Below are 5,424 nucleotides of genomic sequence, written 5' to 3'. Positions count from 1 at the left end.
TAATTCCCAACAGTAGACAGGTTTAGTGGAGCTTCAAGGCTCAGACACACTATGAAGAAGGAAAGGTGGAGCACTGCTGAAGAGTTAGCCACTGACAACCTTATGAACAGCAGTGGAACATTCTTGTCTGGTATAGTGCTGGAAGATGAGCCCCTCATGTTGGAAGGCACTCAAAATAGGACTGAGGATGAGCTGCCTCCTCAAAGTAGAGCTGACCTCAATAACATGAATGTAGCAAAGCCTTTGGGGCTTTCACTTGCTGATGTGACACATTTCAAAATGAGAAGAAACAGCCGGGACATCAATTAATAGGAATGTGGAGTTTGAAAAGTATGACTCTATGACAACTGGAAGTCATCAAAAACGCAACGCCCCAAGAAGATCTATGTAATAGACATGAGTGAGCTGAAATTCACTGGGAAGGGCCATTTGAATCTAACAATCATATGCTTTACTATTTCAGAATGACAAATTGTAAAGGAATGGCATCACATTCACCTTCAAAAAGAGCATTTCAAGATCTATCTTGAAGTCAATGCTGGTAATCTACAATGAAGACTAGTTAATACCACTTTTATTCAAATTTACACTTCATCCCATTGCTACTGCCACTTTCTTTACATTGAAATTATCTGCTCAGCATACAGATTGAATAAGTATGGTGAAAGAATACAACCCTGGCACACACCTCTCCTGATTTAAACCATTCACTGTCTCCTTGTTCTGTTTGAATAACTTCTTCATGGACTTGAGTGTTTGGTGGGTAAATTTGAATCATAGTAGTATTAGCTGGTCTTTATTGTAGGCATACAGATATTATCACTTCACAGATAGCATTGCACTTCAAGAAAGATCATGAAATGCTCTTTTTTGGGGCAATGAATACATTATTTCTCTTCAATTTGTCATTCCTGGCATAACAAGCTATATGATGGCCAGATACAAAATGTCCAATACCAGTCCATTTCAGCTCACACATGTCTAGGATATTGATTTTTATTAGTTCCATTTCATTTCTGACAACTTCCAATTTTGCTAGATGCAATCTTTCTAAAATCCCCATTCTGATTATTAACGGATGTTTGCAGCTATTTCTTCTCATTTTGAATTGTGCCAAATTGGCATATGAAGACCCTGAAAACATTGCTCCATGTTGTTGTTGTTGTTGTGTGCCGTGGAGTCAGTTCCGATTCATAGCGACCCTGTACAGGGTTTCTGAGGCTGTAAATCTTTACAGGAGCAGAAAGCCTCATCTTTCTCCTGCAGAATAGCTGGTAGTTTCGAACTGCTGACCTTGCGGCTCGCAATCCAATTCGTAACCACTACACTACCAGAGCTCCTTTATATACCATTAAAGTAAACTCTACATTGATGATGCAATTCTTCCCCAGACATATTTTGAGTACCTTTCTGCCCCTGTAAAGATGTACAGCCTTGGGAACCCTAAACAGGGTCCCTATGACTCAGACTGGCTCGAAGTCATACAACCACCTCGAACCTGAGGGGCTCATCTCCAGCACTTTACCAGACAGCAATTTTCTACTGCTTATTATTATATCAGAAAGAAGAGATTTCTGATGTTAAACACAGTGAGGTGACTCAACACACTATTGAAATAATTAACATATAAAATCAAAAAAATGACTCAACTTGGTTGTTTGCTATTGGAAGATGTAGGAAAGAATACCACTTGCATAAGTTCCTAAGGTTTCAGTGACTAACCTTTCCAAAGTGGTCCACCTCTCCTGTCCAGTCTTAGTCTGGAAGCTCCACTGAAACTTGTCCCCCATGGGTGCCTTGATGGCATGGTGTCCAATATCATCACAACTCACAAGAATCCATAGTACATAAACTGACAGATGAGTGTGCCCCCGACATTTGTATATAACAGTGGAACTCACATAAAGGAAAGTAACCCTTCCCTCAAAACCAGTTATCAACCCTAAAATTTTTAGTAAATTGTACATGAGGCCATGCCTTCTTCCTCTTTCTTGATTAAGTATCCTAACTACAAATTTATTTCATATTTGAATTTTCTATCTTGGTAGTATTATCACATTTCTCTCTCATGACTTCCCTATCTCTGTATAATATTTATATATTCATAATATTTATACATTCATACATGTATATGTACTATGTATATTCTTCAATCATAAGTCAAGACCAACCCATCTGTTTCCTCAACCTAGTATATACTTTACTCCAGAACCCACCCAAATGAGAATTCTAAAGTAAGACTTTCATGTCCACCTATAGATTTCATTTATACCTCATAGTTTTATATGCCCTTGAAATTTGAATTTTGCAAGTCTTCACTTTAATTCCACTTTTACATTTTTACAATTTCTTATATGAAATCTGCAGCTCAGCTTTCACCCAAATTGATGTATAAGCCTGGGTTTTTTGTTTGTTTGTTTGTTTGTTTGTTTGTTTGTTTACGAACGAGGCAATTTATTAACCCAGCATCATTTGTTCTAATGTTTCTTGTTGGGAGCTGCCACCCGTCCAGCGGTTTTGTCCAGATCTCTCTGTCCCTGAGGTGTCAGTATGCGGCCGCCATCTTGGTCCTTCTCCACCATTTTGAGCCCCTATAGGGCTTGGAGGACCCGGCGGGCCACACTCTTGGAACCTCGGCTGAAGTGGCTGGACATGACGCCTTTTGTCTGCTGGCCCCCATAGATCTTGGTCATGGAGCCGACCCCAGCTCCACCCCGAAGGTCCAGGTGCCGTACTGTGGAAGCAGCTCGTGTGTAAAACCAGTTCTCATCATAGGGAGCACGTTCTTTCTGTTTGGCCAGCTTGACAGTGTCTACCCATTCAGGGACTTTTAGCTTCCCAGAAATTTTGAGGAAGGCTGCCAGGGTCACGTCTTTGACAGTGACTCCAGGCATGGTGCCGTGCAGCCTCCGAACCAGGGGAAAGGTAAGCCTGGGTATTAATAATGTATACAGGATAAAAATGATTTTAAAGTCTTCTCATGAAATATGATTATGTAAACTAATGCATTCTCCTATTTATAAATGATAGAGATATGGCCAAGTTCCCTAAACCTTTGTCCGTGACGATACTGTTCAGGAATCCAATGAATTTCCTGCTATGACCCTTGTCCAACTCTATGGGTTTTCCTAATGTGAATCTTTTTCAAACAGCACAAAAAAGAGATTTCTGATGTCAGACACAGTGAGGTGACTCGACACACTATTGAAACAATTGACTGATAAAATGAAAAAACTTTCTCAACTTGGTTGTTTGCTATTGGAAGATATAGGAAAGAATACCACTTGCATGTGAACCTCTCTTTAACACTTACCTTGTTTACTGTATGCCTGATTCCAGCAGGAGCTCAACGCATTCAAGAAAAAGGTTTACGTGTAATATGCATTTGTATTGCTCGTGGGCTTAGCAGGGAAACTTGGGAATAATCAACTCTCTATAATTTGCTATGGATCAGATGGATTGATGAATGGATGGATGGATAAATGAATGAATAAGTAAGTGTTGCTTGCTTGAATACTATTATTTTTTCAGGTTTATTTAGTGACTATTTATTATTATTTTTATTGGAAGAATATAGATATTACCACATTTGCCAATTCAACATGCTTCACATATACAATTCAGTAAGATCAATTACATCAATCATGAGCTATCATCCCCAATGTCCTTTGCGATATTTTGATCCCTAAAAACAAAAATTCAATATTTTCCAAACAATAATTTTTTGATAGAGTCTTAGTCAAGACATTTTGTAATATGGTAGTGAACTCAGAGACCAATATGGCAATGATTCTAGGTAAATAACTAAAATCAAATCAGAGTTTGAATATCAGTATGAAGGGCAAATGTTAAATATATCGAGCATCAGAGTACAAGATACACCTTGTGTGTGTTTTCATTAGCATCAAGGAGAGAGGGGGAGGTAGGCATTAAATGGCTCATCTTCAAACAAATCAAATATGAGATGTTCTCCAGTTATAGGTAAAAAAGGAAATTGTGTTTTATGACCTTTGCAAAGTCCATGAAAGATATCAAAAAGATTAAGGGTATGTTTATGGAGAATTAAGACTAGTGGCAAAGTATAAATTTACTTTCAAACTTCGTTTTGGAAAGAGACCCGTTCACTCTAACTTATGCAACACTGAATTATAGAATACAGTACCTGGTTTTCACTGGCATCGAGGTCACACATCACAGAGGATAACACCATATTAATATGGGATATTTTAGAGAGAAGAGAATATTCAAAAGATAATCAGCAAACCTGACCTTTTGAAACACCCAATTTATTGTTTACAGTTTAAAAACACTGCTGTAGAGTTTCTTCTACTTTCATTCAAATAGAATCTTCCTAATAAATGGAAGACAGAATGGCATTTTAAATACTGAAGATTTAGTCTTGGGTCGCTGAATGCCATTGTACACACACACACATTCATATATATACACAGAAACATGGACAAGCTAACAAGGAAGAAAAGTTTCATTCTCTAAATTGAAAATAATAAGAGTACTCACCTCTTCAAACCAAAACTTCATGAATAATTAGATGACCCTTCTCTTGCTTCTCATCATTCATTCATTCGATAAAAATTTATGTTAGACCCAATTTGTGCCACAACAGAATGGAAACACTGCCTGGTCCTGTGCTGTTCTCACAATTGTTAAGCTTGAGCTCATTGCTGCTGCCACTGTGCCAATCCATATCCTTGAAGGTCTTCCTCTTTGTCACTAACCATCCACTTTACCAAGCATGATGACCTTCTCCAGGGACTGGTCTTTCCTGATAACATGTCCTAAGTATCAGAGACAAAGTCTTATCCTTTTGACTTCTAAAGAACTTTCTTACTGTACTCCTTCCAAGCCAGATTTGTTTGTTCTTCTGGTAGGATGTGGTATTTTCAATATTCTCCTCCAACACCATAACTCAAATACATCAATTATTCTACAGTCTTTCTAAAATGTACATGCATATGAGGCTATTGAAAACACCGTGGTTTGGGTCAGGCACATCTTAGTCCTCACACTGACATCTTTGCTCCTGAACATTTCAAAGATAAATTCTGCAGCAGACTTGACTAAAGCAGTGCATCTTTTGATTTCTTGACTGGCGCTTCCGCACACGTTGATTGTGGACTCAAGCAAAACAGATTCTTTTGACAACTTCATCTTTTCTCTATTTATCATGATGTTACTAACTATTGGTTCAACTGTGAGGATTTGTGTTCCATTTACATTGAGGTGCAACTCATAATGAGGACTGTGGTATTTAATCTTTATTTTAAATCTTTGTAAGCAAGTAAGGTTGTATCATATGCATATCACAGGTTGCTAATGAGATTTCCTCTGATTTTGATGTCATGTTCTTCTTCATATAATCCAGCTTCTCAGATTATTTGCTCACTATGTAGATTGAAAGGCGTT

General features: G+C 38.0%; 1 pseudogene; it reads right to left on the bottom strand.

The window, feature by feature from the left end:
- Positions 1–2,477: 2,477 nt before the first annotated feature.
- LOC102823573 lies at positions 2,478–2,894 on the bottom strand (annotated as a pseudogene).
- Positions 2,895–5,424: the final 2,530 nt, after the last annotated feature.

This window comes from Chrysochloris asiatica, unplaced genomic scaffold (assembly GCF_000296735.1).
Source record: "Chrysochloris asiatica unplaced genomic scaffold, ChrAsi1.0 scaffold00044, whole genome shotgun sequence".
Classification (NCBI taxonomy): domain Eukaryota; kingdom Metazoa; phylum Chordata; class Mammalia; order Afrosoricida; family Chrysochloridae; genus Chrysochloris; species Chrysochloris asiatica.
This window is presented reverse-complemented; position numbering and strand designations above follow the sequence as displayed.